Here is a 15190-nt window from a genome sequence, read left to right as displayed (position 1 = left end):
ATTGTATCGGTATGGTGACTGAGATGAGATGTTTGCACTCCTCTTCACCTAAAATACTTAAACTTGCAGAAAATTTTTTTTTTTAATTTAGCCTGTAGCAGCAAACAAGATATTGGTAGGAATTCCTGAAAATAAGAAAGCAGATGGTATTGTGATCTCAGAGAAACAAGAGGAGAGAACAACAGAGCCCTAAACAATTGGGAAAATTATTGCAGAAGGAGAAGCAATTCCAAGAACATTGTAACTTATAGTCAACATATACAAAGGCAAGTGCTATGTATGGAGAAGTTAGGAACGTAAAAGGTTGCTTGTGTGTTTGCACTCTCGTCCCTTGGCATTCTCCATAAATGAATTATTGTTTCTGGAATGAGCACCTAGAGTGATTGTTTTGGTCTGAGAGAGATAAGTAGAAAGAAATAAACATCTTATCAGGGAAACAGTTTAATTGGGTCTCCATACCCCCCATAGGAAAGACCTCTTTATTTTAGAACTTATAGGTGTTCATCTAGACATTATCTATCTGCATTCCCCATGCCCTTCTTTAGGCATACTTAACTTAGATATGCAGACAGTATTCATCCCTCCATTCAGAGGAGGCCTGTTGAACACCCAGAACATTACAAGTGTGGAAGACAACTATGCCAATTAACATAGTCCATCATTGTAAATATGAACCACTAACCAAGGATCACCAGACATTTGAGGAAAACTAATAGTATTTTCCTTCACCTTTGAATTGACTTGGTACCTTTTTAGAAAATCAACTGACCTTATTTCTCAACTCTCTGTTATGTTCCATTGATCTTTATGTCTACCCCTTTCCCATCAATTTGTTTGATAACTGTGACTTAAAATCATGTTGGGTGTGTGTTCCAACTTTGTTTTTCCTTTAAAACATTCTTTGGCTATGACTTAAATATTTCCATACAAATTTTAAAATCATGTTGCCAATTCTACAAAATGCATGCTGGAATATTTATTGGGAATGCATTGAGTCTATAGAAAAATTTGAGAAGAATTGACATAGATTGAGTCTTTCAACCCAGGAACATGATGTATCTCTTCATTTATTTTGATCTTTTGAAACTGTTCCCCATAATGTTTTGCATTTTTCCCTATAGTATATTTTGGGGATTCTTTTATTATACTTATTCCTAGGTATTTTATGATTTAGATGTTATTGCAGATGAAGCTGATTGGCATTCTTTTTACTGCCAGTGTATAAAAATACAGTTGATATTTTATGTTAACATTATATCTTGCATTTTCCATAACTAACTTATTAATTTTAATAATTATTTTATATGGCTCTTGGGTTCTTGTACATATACAATCATAGGGGCAGTATTATTTTTCCTGTTTATTGATTGTGTCTTTTCTTTAATAAAATTTCTAGGACATAAAGTAGAATTTTATAAGAAATGGTGAATGTGAGAATTTTTACCTTTTTCTCATATAAAAGACATGGGGAAAACTATCTTTGACCATTAAATTTTTTGTTAGTTGTAGATGTTTCATATGCCCTCTATAAGAATGAGAAAGTTTCCTGCTATTTTTAGTTTGTTGAGAGTTGTGGGTTGGGTTTTTTTTTTTTTTTGCTTTTAAATTATGATTTGGTATTGAACTTTATAAATTTTCATCTATTGAAATTGTTATGCTATTTTTCTTTAGTCTCTTAATCTGATGCATTACACTCATTAGTTTTCTAATGTTGAGCCAACTTTGCGTTCCTGGTATAAACCCTACTTGATTATGTTTTGTATATTTGCATGTAGTGATGGGTTGGATTTGCTAATATTTACTTAAGGATTTTTGCTCCTATGTTTAGAAAAGATATTAGTTTATACTGTGTGTGTGTGTGTGTGAAGTCTTCATCAGGTTTGGTATTAGAATTTGGCTGGCCATATAAAAGTTGATCAATTTTGTTGATCTTTGCAAAGAACTAGATTTTTCCTTTTAATTTTTTCTATTGTCTGTTGTCTGTTTTGGCAATTATTGCTTGTATCTTTATCATTTCCTTCTCTACTTATTTTGGATTCACTTTACTCTTCTTTTCATAGATTCTTATGGTGGATTCTTATCTTAGAAACTTCTCAAATTTTTTCTAAAATTAGCATTTTACACAATGCTCTAGATTAATCTCACAAATTGACATGCTGTATTTTCATTATTGTTCAATTAAAATATTTTCTAATTTATCTTGTGATTTCTTCATTGATGTTTATCTAATCACAAGACAAATTAGAAAAAAATACCTTTATTTTGAACTCTCTTGGGTAAATCATTATCTCCATTTATTTAAGGTGGATTCCTGGAGATTTTCCTTATTCTTTTTGTTTGGAACATATTCCTTAACTTTCTATGTTGGTTTCTGTGCATTTAATATATCAGCCACCTCTCCCAGTTTTGAGAAACTGATTTCTTGTAGGAAATAAGCCTCATCAATCAGCCCAGTCTAAGCTCCTAGTTACTTCCCAAACATTTGTGATTGTCTGGGCCATCATCTCTGTTTTTCAGTGGCTCCCAGTACTTGAAGGTAGACCAAGACCTGTCAGTGTGGATCACGGTCAGAACCTAGGTGCGGGCTAGTTAGCAGCAGCTGGGAAATATGCACTCAAATCTCTTTCAGGGAAAAACTGGGAAATGGGAGATTTTGCCTGCTCTCTCTGCACTGAGCCTGGGTTTATAGCCATCTGTGTGTTGAGGGGTGGGTGAGTATTCCTATACCCATTTAAAAACTCCTTTTCTTGCTATAGATAGTCCTATGGAACTCATGAATTCAAGCCCCATTGTATGTCAGAACTAGGCATATGTGATTTGGAAACCCGCTCCTTGGATGGCAACCATGGGAGTTGGGGTGCTAGATGTGTAGACAAGCTTCCTCTACAGAGATGCTCAATACTTGTTTTTGTTATTGGACCAAGCGGGATGAGAGGAGTGCCCACTGTCTCTTTCAGGTTCTGAGAAGGTTTGTGGTTGGCACTAAGATATACACTAAATAGAAGCTGGATCATCAGGAAGGACTGGGAGATGGGTTTGTGCCTCTTCCTCTGCACTGAGTCCCGGGAGAGGGGTGGCGAGGGGGAGGAGGGGAGCCTGTGCAAGTGCTCACCCACCGTTAAGTACAGTTCCTTTGTCTGCTGTAGTCTTGTACGACTCTTGAACACAAGTCCTGTTGGCTTTCAGAACTAGGTGATTTGGGGGTTCACCCCTCCAGTGGTAGCCCTAGAAGTTGGGGCACCAGATATGTGGTCCAACCCTGCACTCCTCAAGGTGGAGTTGGACATTGAAGGTTTCCTGCCAACTGTATGGCACTGTGCAAGGGATAGGGTTTGTGGTGATGGTGACTCAGCCTTCCCTACCAGTTTTAAGGTGGGTCTTTTCTGAGTCTCCTGATGTGCAGGAGTCACTGAGCTGGTTTCTGTATTTCTTTCAGAGGGAATTGCCTCATGTGGAACTGTACATTTGGTACATCTGTGTGAGGATGTAACTTCAGGAGCCAGGCATGTTGCTATCTTGATAGCCCCCTTTACCATTTATTGCACTGCAGGTCTGTTGAAGACAATTTATATTTCTGAAAATGTCTTTATTTTGTTTCTATGATGGACAAATATGTCATTCCCTCCTAGTTCCCCCCGCCCCAACCCCAATTTAATTGTCTGCACTGTCCCTCCCACCTTCAGGGCAAATCCATGAAGAGGAGCAGAAAACACCACCCCAAAATATGCCACTTTGGCACTGGATTGTTTTGTGTCCAAAGCAATTAAAACTCAACAGACTGAGGAAAAGCTCTTTGCCTCTCCCTTAACTGCCTAAAGGAATTTAGAGAGGGGACTGTACCAGAAAGAAAGCTAATACCGAAGATAACTTTTTATATCCGAAAGACTTATCTGCATGGCCTAGCACACATTTGTTTACCAAACATCTACTCTTCTCATTTTCCTGTGGTTTGTCTTCCTCCCTTTGAGACCTGCTTCTCCTTTGCTCGGGGTGGTACATAAACCTCAATTACCTGACTGCTGGGGAGCTTCTTATGTCTTTGTGGGACTCCTGTACTTACAAAATTAAATTTGTTTTTCTCCTGTTAATCTGTCTTCTGTCAATTTAATTATCAGACCAACTAAGAACCTAGAAGGGAAGAAGAGAGAAGTTTTCTGCTCCTACAGACATAAGAAAGGGAGGAGGAAAATTCTGGTTGATTCTCCAGTTGACTGCCTTCCAAGGTATACATGCTTTGGTTATTCTTTAGAATCTTTAGGTAGTTGTCTTTTGCATTTTTCTCAGAGTTTATATAGTAATTATTATTAGTGTGAACCAGAGGGTTGGTCTGGACAGGAGTCAGTCACACCATCCCTGAGGCAAAATAGTTTTTAGTTTTTGTGTCTAGTATAATAGCATAATAATTCTGCAGGCTTATTTAAATCTTTTAATAAATTTATTGTAAAAGGTGATTAAATTCATTATATACTAGTAAAAGAGTCAGGTAGAGTTATATATTAAGATGAAATTGTCTCTAAGAAATATTGAGTAACATAAGCCAAGTATAATTTGTTTCAAAACAAAAATAGAAAATCTACGAGTATGTGTAACTTTCTAAAATTTGAGCATAATTTTAATACCATGTAAGACAAATTCATTCTCATTATTCTTCTCTTTTCCAATTTTCTTGAATGTGCTAGCACATTACTTTATTCTAAATGAATTTTAAAAAGCACACTGATAAGTGCCCATTGTTCCATTCTTCATATAGTATTTTAAACATAACAATTGAGCATTGTCACATTCTTTCTTAAGACTCTTTAATAGTGTTCTTTTAAATTAACAATAATGATAAAATAATAATAGACAACATTTATAGACCTAGTTTTAAGTGGTAAACTACATGTCAACATCTACTTCATCTACCACTTTCAACCTGACTTAGATACATACGTAAATGCTTATTAACATTTCTTATTTCCTGGGTGAAAATGACAGCCACTGTCTGAACTTTTAGCTACTATGGTGAATCTGCTCATTGTACTTGGGAGAAACATGGCCTAAAATCAGTCAATGTAGTGGCTAGAGTGGGACAGACTTTTCTGTATTAACAAACAACCACAAATTCTTCTTGCATAATATTGAATGTATATTGGGAGCCAGATCATGACAATTATTTTCATCATTAAATAGCTCGGGAGTGGGCTCATGTGAGAGGAATATGTTGACACAGGACAATTGGAAAGAGGGTAGTGAAATATATGAGGAAAGGCATTGAGAGAAATACAAATTGCTTGCTACAATTTTTTTTTAAAACTAGAAATGTACCATGAACACAAATGGTCAGGACATTTTTCTCCTTTTTCTTTTCTTCCTAAAACTACATGCGCCCAACTGCTAGCATCTGGGACTCTCCAGAGCATATAGGTATTATAATCCTGCTACTGTATGGATAACTACCTTTTTTAAATTTACTGTGAGGCCATTAGAAATATTGATAATACAATTTTCACATTCTAAAGAATTTACTTGACTAAATTGAAAAATTGTACATTTGAGAGTTGAGCAGAGCCTGCACCGAGTGCGCGCCCAGCCGACTCCAGGCATTTGTCTTTTTCATGAATGTAATGTGTAGGGCTCTCTTTTCTCTGAGTCCAGTGTGAGTTATTCCACATTCTAAATATGCTGACTTAATGGCATGACTCAGTTCTCCATACAGTCTGTAAAACCACATGTACTTCCTCATATTTATAGGTGAGGGAAATAGTTATTAGTTTAAGAGAATAGAAAAATGTGACTTAAAAAGCATTTGAAACTCAAACTATCAAAAGGTATGGAGAATAATCGTTGTGATGCTTTCCATTCAATAAGAAGTGTCATAGCATGTAAAGAAGTTTAAAGGAGTTCCGTTTCATTGTTTAGGTGACTGAGCATGAATGAGTTTCTATCTCCCAAGTCCTACAGTTCTATGGTTCTTTGACCTTGAGTTATTTAAATAATATCATTGTTAGCATACAAGTCTATTTTTGCCTACTGCCAGTCATGAACTTCATAATAAGCATCTGGAACATTTATAGAATCTACAGTTCTGACAAAAACACATGTAGCCTAAAATTAAAGAGGACAGTTAATGCAAAAGAAAATGACAGATGCCTCTCAAGCTGTTGCCTTGTGCTCAAATAATGGTAGATTCAAAGCCAGCTCAGCATTTCCTAGACCCTGATATTTCATCATGGCTCTGTCAACACAGCTTGATCAGTGTCTTTAAAGGAAAAATGGAGGCAAATGGATGATTAACTTCAAGCATTTGTCACCGAGATTAGGCTTGGAGCAGTCCTGGGCAGTGTGATGGATGTCACGGAGAAGCCTCTTTATATCTGTCAGTCAAGTGGAGTAACTGTGAGAGTATTTAATGGGATAGAAGACTCCTCATTGCTCACCTTCAGCTTCCCTGAATTTTCCTGGTCAATGATAATATTCTGCAGTGCCAAACAAAATGGCTAGAAAAGGGGTGTTCAAGACAGACCGGAAAATGAGAGACACATTCAACTCAGCTTACCTCTGTTTTTGGCTTTACCAGAGACCATTTTCTCTTCCTCATCATTTTTCAAAACAAAATGCATATGATTGGATAATACACTTGTGGAACAAACTTGGTATTTGGATTCAGAAGACCTGGGTGTTAGTCCCAGTTCTGCCACCTACTATATGTGAGACCTTCAGCAAGTTATGTCCATGTTGCAAGTTTCATTATTCTCATCAATAACATGGAAATCATAAGCCTGTTTCATAGAATTTCATATGGGTACCTGGCATGTGGTAGGAAAGGCCTTATAAAGATCTAAAAGAAAAAATCACATATGTAAGTAAACACATTTACATGGAAGGAAGGCCTAGGGATTCTTGTCTGTCACACTTTCTAATATAAGTCATGCTGAGAACAGGCTTTTCTCAGTACTGTTTTTATTAATAACATATAAATAGTAAACCATGACAATTTTATTACACATATATAAAAATAGAAAGTTTTTTTGGTGGAATGTTTCTTTACTGTTGCACAAATACTGCATTAATTAGTGCTTTAGCAGAGAGAGTGTCAAAACTAGTGGTCTTTGTTTTAATTAGAAAGCATGCCACTGTACTGACTAGACTTCGTCAGCCCTTTGAGGTAATTAGTACTTTTTAAATAGTACAATATGACATTTATTAACCATAATTCTTTTAATAAATAATCTTCAGTTCTACTCAGTGACTAAAAATATTACTTGATATATATCCTTTGGCAAAATGACTAGTTTCTTTTTTGATAATTTAATGGGGATGTTTGAGAATAATTTTACTTCTAAGACTAATTTGCTGTGAAAGGAGTAAGTACTTTATCTGTGGAATCACCTCAGTCAGAGAAAGTAATTCCTTTCCCAAGGACGCTAGGCTGTGTAGAATTCATTTAATTCAGGAGCACTGGGGTTTCTGTCTCATCCCAAGGAGGTGGTGTTGTGTTAGCAGGAATCACAGTCCTTGCCTATAGAAAAAAAAATGCACCCCTATTCCTGAAATTAGCTGACTGCAATCTGACTAGGTCATGGGTAAAGAGAAATGGAAAAAAGAATGAAAATATAGGAAAGAACAGGAATGTGCATATTCCCACACACATACATGTGCCTGCTGTGAAAGAGAGAATGATTAACACAAAGGTACAAATAGCGGTTAATAAGAACAGGCATTAAATTCTCTGCAGTCACCTTTCTCCCACCTGCAATGCTGGCAGTCACTAATCTCCTGTCCTTTCCTATGGTATTGCCTTTTCCAAGATGTCATAAAACTGGAATTACACAATTTGTAATTTTTTTGGAGGGGGGATCAAACTCCTTACACTTAGAAAAATGCCTGGTATAGTCATCTGTTTTATAGCATGTATCAATAATTTGTTCCTTTTTATTGCTGAGTTGTATTCCATTGTATGAATGTACAGTTTGCTTATCCTTTCGTGGGCTGAAGGATATCTAGGTTTTCCACTTTTTGTTAATTACAAATAAAGTTTCTGTAAGCAGCTGTATACAGGTTTTTGTATGTTCACATGTTTTCATTTCTTTTGGATAAATACCTAGGCATGAGATTGCTGGGCCTTATGGTAGGTATATGTTTAACTTAATAAGAAACTGCCAAATGGTTTCCCAAAGTAAAAACACAATGGATGAGCACTTCAGTAGTACTTCATATCCTCATCATCTTGTCAGTTTTTTGTTTGTTTGTTTTTTTTTAGTCATTCTAATAGGAATGCAGATATTTCCCATAGTGTTTTAATTTGTATTCCTCTAATATCTAACGATGGTAAACATCTCTCAATATGCTTACTTACATCTGTATTCTTAGATGAAGTCTCTATTAGGCTATATTTCTCATTTAAAAATGGTTTGTATCTTTTCCTATTGTTGAGGGTTTTGTTTTTTAAAAATATTTTTATTAATTTCAGAGAGGAAGGGTGAGGGAGATAAAAACATTGATGAGAGAGAAACATCAATTGGCTGCCTCTTGCACATCCCCTATTGGGTATCAAGCCTGCAACCTGGGCAGGTGCCCTGACTGGGAAGTGAACCCATGACCTCCTGATTCATAGGTCAATGCTCAACCACTAAGCCATCCTAGACATGCCTATAGTTGAGTTTTTAAAGTTCTTTATATATTCTGGATACAATTCCTTTGTCAGAAATATGATTTGGAAATAGTTTCTCCAGTCTGTGGCTTGTCTTTTCATTCTTTTAATGAAATCTTCCCAAAGCAAAAGTTTTTAATTTTGATGAAATCCAATTTAATTATTTTTTATGGATTATAGTTTTGATGCTATACCTAAGAAATCTTAACCCAGTTATCAAAATACATTTTTGCCTGGCCAGGTAGCTCAGCTAGTTAGATATGCCAAGGTTGTGGGTTTGATCCTCGGTCAGGGCACATATAAGAATGAACCAATCAAAATACTTTCCCCTCATATTTTATTCTAGACCTTTTGTTTCAAATGTTCATTGGGTCTGTGATCCATTTTGTGTTAATATTTTTATGATGTGAGGTATGTTGAGTTTTTTCTTTCTTCCTTTTCTCTTTGTATATGCATGACCAGTATTTTTCATCACCACCATTTTTTAAAGACAACCTCTTTTCCCCAGTAGATTATCTCTGCATCTTTGTGAAAAATAATTTGTAAAAAATAATTTAATTATTTGTGTGTGGGCCTTCTTTTCAGATTGCTTTTTATTTTCTTGGTAAAATAAGCAAAATCATCACCTGAAAAGTAAGAGGGCATATAAACTGTTGGAATTTGAGACAAAGGGAGTTATAAAATGAATTGAACAAATTGTAAATATATGTATTTTGTACCAGACATTATTTTAATTTCCGTGGATGCAATGGTAAACAAAACAGACAGATCTCCTGCCCTTATAGGATTCAATACACTAAAATAGTGCATTAAGCTATACAGGGAAAAAGGAAAAACGATGATTAAAATAAAAGGAAATAGAATTTCAGCCAACCCTAATGGCCCACTTGGGGATAGTGGTTATGAATTAAAATTGAGAGCAGTCAGCAAAGTTTTGTGTCTATTCCCCCAGCTTTATTCAGCTGCTCATGTGCCACAGCAGACTGCAGAAAGTCATGCATGGTCAGAGATTTGACTTAACTGGGTTAGGATTTTCACCAAGAGAGTATGGTGGAGGGAGAATGTGGCAAGGGGATGGGGAATATATATGGGGGACTTATTGTAATAAATGATCTTGGAATCTCAACCAGTTAAAGAGAAATGGAGAATCTGGGAGAAGTACAACAAATAAAAGGTTAGCTTAATGGATTGGAAATTACAGTGCATCAAAGGATTGTGAGGTGGGAGCAAGGAATGAGATGGAAAGTTAGAAGGAGGTGGTCTAGAATGAGATCCTAGAAATTGAGATTATGGATGGTGAGAGAGTTCCAGTTGTTGGAGTGACTGGGAATAATGAATCAATGAGCTAGCATAGAGGGAAGAATCAATGAGGGTGAGGTGGGCAAGGAAATAAGAGGTCATTGTTATGATATTTCATGGTGGAATGCCTTTGAGTGAGTCTATTTTTATGCTTTCATAGGGTATTTTCTCAAACTGGGCATTCATGTCTTTTTTTTCTTTTAATATCTTTATTGATTTCAGAGAGGAAGGAAGAGAGGGGAAGAGAGAGAGAGAAACATCAATGATGAGAATCATTGATCTGCTTGATCTGCTGCCTCCTGCAAACCTCCTACTAGGTGGTGAGCCCACAATCCAGAGATAGAAACATCAATGGTGAGAGAGAATCATTGATTGGCTGCCTCCTGCACCTCCCCCAATGGGGATCAAGCCCATAACCCAGGCATGTGCCTTTGACCAGAATCGAACCCGGGACCTCTCAGTCCACAGGCTGATGCTCTATCCACTGAGCCAAACCAGCTAGGGCTTCATGTCTTTTTATACTTTGAAAATATCTTAAACAATTTAATTAGTTTCTTTCCTCTACTGAAGGTTTTTCTACTATTATTAACCTTTATCTCCTATTTTTCATTTTCCTGTCTTTTTGACATACTTTCTAGGAATTTTTTTTCCCAATTCCTTCTTCCAGACTATCTACTGACTTTTTCATGTCAACTCTTCTTTTTTAAAAACAAATCTTTATTATTGAAAGTATTACATATGTTGTCCTTTCCCCCCTTTGGCCCCTTTCAGCCCGTTCCCACCCCCATGTTGACTCTTCTTTTAGTAAACCATGAAGCTATTACTTTATGTTTGCTGAGTGTTCCTCTATGTAGCATCCTATGCTGATTCATGGGTGCAATAACTTATTGCTCTCAGGGTATTAATGATGGTTAAGATTTTTAAAAAAGTTTTCTTCTGCTTGTTTAGTTATTTCCTTTTCTAATACAAATTGTTGCTTTTCTGTTTTGGTTGTTTTTTGTCTTTGATTTCATAGATTTTCTTAAAATGTCTGGTCATTCTTGGTTGACAACTCATATTTATAATCAGAATAAAAAGTTGATTTGATGCTCTGTGTATATGGGTGGAGTTTTTCATTTTGAGCTTTATTGTGAGATATTTCTTTAGGAATGTTTGATGTCTGTATCTTAGATTCTTTCTCCTGAGCTGTCCAGTGCGAGTGCCCAAATATTCTTTCCATTCACTTGCCTGAAAAGTATGTAGGTGCCAGAGTTTTGGGAGCAAAGTGAGAGAGTACAATGAAGCTTTCCACATTCAATATATAAATTTTTTTTAATTCCTTTGTATGTGTACAATCTCCCAGGGCAGGAGACTTTTAATAATATCTCAAAGAAATATATCCTCTAAAATTTACATTTAAAAAACGCAATGAGAGACTACTTCATAGCCATGAGAATGGCTAAATGAAAAAGTTTTGTGAGAATGGGAAGTTGGAAATCTCCTGCATTGCTAGTGGGGTTGTAAAATGGTGCAGCCACTTTTTAAAACAACCTGTTAATTCCTTTAAAAAATAAATATAGAATTACTACATGTCACAAACATTTCACTCCTATGTCTATACCTAGGGAAATAAAACCATATGTCTGCACAAAAACTTGTGCACAAATGTTTATAGAAGTTTTATGTGTAATATGTAAAAAGTGAAAACCACCCAATGTCTGTCAGTGGAAAAATGGGTAAGTAAAATGTGGTATATACAGACAATGGAATACTATTAGGCAATAGAGGAATGAAGTACTGCTATATGCTACAATATGAATGAACCTTAAAAACATTCTATGTGAAAGAAGCTTCATAAAAGGGCACACAGTAGATCAATCAATTTCTATTAGGACAGAATTTTTTATTAATCTTAGTTAATTAAATTTTAATTAATTTAAAATATAATGAATTGTAATTCATTTGTTTAAATGATTTCTTAGAGTTGAGAAAAATGGGACTGGAACATGATAGTTAATGGATATGCAGTTTCTTTTGGGGGTAATGAAAATTATCTAAAATTGATTGTGATGACAGTTACACAACTCTCTAAATATACTATAAACCATTGAATTACTATAGCTATACACAGATTTGTGACTGTGTGAGAGGTGGGTACTCCCAACCCCTGCATTGTTCAAGGGTTAACTATATACACTTTAAATGAGTAAATTGAGTGATATATGAATTATATCTCAGTAAAGCTGTCAAAAAATATACTTGTAGTTCTCAGCCAGTGAGTATAGGAGAGAAACAGTACCCTAGAGACTTTAGAATAGAGATCTGGTCTCAGTGCTTTCTAAGCAAGTTTTTAACCAATTTGTAGGCTTATAGCGCTAATTTAACCCTTCTTCAAATATCTTACTCTGCCAATTCTCAGGCTTTTAGGGATCTCTGTTTAAGTGAGATTGTATCTTGAACTTTTAATATAGGTTTAAGATTTAGCTTTCTCACTGTGCTAACCTAGTTACAGTTGCCATGTTTCCATTTTCTTCCAGCTTCTAAAGAGCTGCTCTGACTTTTTTCTCTCTCTCATTCTGTTTTTTAAGGCATTTATCTCTTCAAATAATTTTCACTGAAGTTGTAATCAAGTTTTAGAAGGAAGTAAAGATAATGCATGTGTTTCTTCAGCACATGATAAAAATAGAGATCAGCACAGCAACCTTTATCTGGAAGTCAATAAGCTATATTTGTTTGCTTTTTATTATTATTACTAGAGGCCTGGTGCATGAAATTTGTGCACGGGGGTGAGGGTGGAGGTCCCTCAGCCCGGCCTGCACCCTCTCCAATCTGGGACTCCTCGGGGGATGTCCAACTGCCAGTTTAGGACATCCCTCTCGCAATCTGGGACTGCTGGCTCCTAATCGCTCGCCTGCCTGCCTGCTTGATTGCCCCTAACTGCCTCTGCCTGCCAGCCTGATGCCCCTAACTGCTCCCCTGCTGGCCTGATCACCCCTAACTGCTCCACTGCCTGCCTGATCGCCCCTAACCACCTTTGCCTCACCCTCCACCACCGTGGCTGTTGTCAGGAAGGACGTCTGGAAGGTCGTTCGGTCCAATTAGCATATTATGCTTTTATTAGTATTGATTATTTTTAAAATGTTTTTATTGATTTCAGAGAGGAAGGGAAAGGGAGAGAGAGATAGAAATACCAATGATGGGAGAGTCATTGATCAGCTGCCTCCTGTACACCCCACACTGGGGATTGAATCCAGGCATGTGTCCTGACCGGGAATCGAACTGTGATCTCCTGGTTCATAGGTTGATGCTCAACCACTGAGCCAGGCTTGTTTGCTTTTTAAAATTTATATTAGAAGGGTGTTTGGATTCTTAAGATCCGTCTGCTTTTATATCTGTAAATATTCTGATATATATTTGATTTTCATGAGTGGCATTGATAATTTACAAGAAAAGCAGTTAGGCATGATGGCTTAGTGGTATTTTTTAAGACCCTTTCCCCTTTTTCCTGAGACATGGCTCTAAAATTATACCAGAACTGAATTCTAATTGGATATATTTCAATAAGATGTTGTTGGGAAGTGACATAAAAATATATAAATTATTAGCTAATTAAAGCAAAAACATTTAAAATGGCTTTTTTAATTAACTTGAAAATTTTTAGCTAGCTACATTACTACACATATTAGTAAAGTCAGATGCTAACTAATTAGCTTTTGATTTTAAGAAGTGTTCTTTTCCTTTGGTCAGCACTAAAATTCCTCTTTCTTATCTGTCTGTGTTATAATTTCTATTCTGACATACACTGTATTATATTTATATTTAAAAGACTGTAGATGCAATTTTTAGTTTTTTGTGTTTTTTTACATTCTCAGGTTTAGGAGTTTTCCTGGATTCAATTTGTAAGATGCACACTGGAATGAAGAACTAAGATAAGTATCCACATTATGTTTCTATATTTTGTGCCTCTATTTAATGACTATTTTATCTCAAAATGCTTTTCCTCTGGTTTATGTATACAGTCTTCTCTCTTGGTATTTTTAAACATCTATTTATTGCTATCTATATATTTTCTATCAATTCATAATTTATCTATTTCAGTTTTGGAATTACCTCATTTTATACTAAAAGATTCAACAGACCCTTTTGTAACACCTAAAATTCTAAATTTTCTTCCTCAAAATCAATTAGATAATGAGAAAAAAAGAAATGTAAATAGTTAAATAAAAAATGAATTTGAGGGAAGCATAAGGTAGAAAAACTCATGCAAGCTTTGGTAGTTACTTTTCAGAAAGAATCAGAGTAGTTTTATTAAGTTTAGGAAAGATTATTATTGACATGTCTTTAAGATAAAATGGTAAAGTTAAGGATATGTGATTATTTGTAGAGAAAGGTCATAGAGAGATGACAGTATTAGCCTACTAAATGGAGGGCAATGGAAGAAAGTTATCAGGTAAGAGGGTAGTTGGGTCATAAGTTCAGTGAATTTAAGAAAATAAAGAGAAATAAAAACTCTTTAGAAAAACAAAGGGCATTTATGAAAAGAGGTGAAGGGATAGCATCCAGAATACTGAGATAATGGCTGTTGGTAAGAATAAGAGGAAGAAAAGTTGAGAAAACTAGGCTAGAATGTGATGAGAAAACTCAGTGAGTTACAAATGGTAAGATGTTGGTGCTCATAGGAGAAAAATGGGAAGATAGGAGCATTAGGTAAGAAAGAATGATGACCAGATGATAGGAGATGATTATTTGTGGACTAGGACCACAATAATTGAGGGCAGAGAGGCCAGTTTCCGGAGAGACAGTGTGAAGTTTCTGTGTAGGTGCATGAGAAGTAAGATGCTTTTGGGTCCTTGGCCACACACTGGCAGTCTGTGATATCCAGGGGATAGGTGTGCTATTGAAAAGGAAATAGCTTCTAAAAAACTTCTAGAAAACTTTCCCTTCACTTATGCCTGTGAAATTATGCTTAAGAATTTAATCTAATTTGAAACATAATTTTTCTCCATGAGTAAGCTCTCATGTTATGATTTTATGATTGAAAAATATGATGTAAACTATCTTTTAAAATATATGCCTTGCCCAGCTGGCATGGCTCAGTGGTTGAGTGCCAACCTATGAAACAGGAGGTCATGGTTCAATTCTTGGTCAGGGCACATGCCTTGGTTGGGGGTCAATCCCCAGTGTGGGGTATGCAGGAGGCAGCCAATCAATGATTCTCTCTCATCATTGATGTTTCTATCTCCCTCTCCCTCTGTATTCTTCACTAAAATCAATAAAAAT

Source organism: Myotis davidii, unplaced genomic scaffold (genome assembly GCF_000327345.1).
Source record: "Myotis davidii unplaced genomic scaffold, ASM32734v1 scaffold104, whole genome shotgun sequence".
Taxonomy (NCBI): Eukaryota; Metazoa; Chordata; class Mammalia; order Chiroptera; family Vespertilionidae; genus Myotis; species Myotis davidii.
This window is presented reverse-complemented; position numbering follows the sequence as displayed.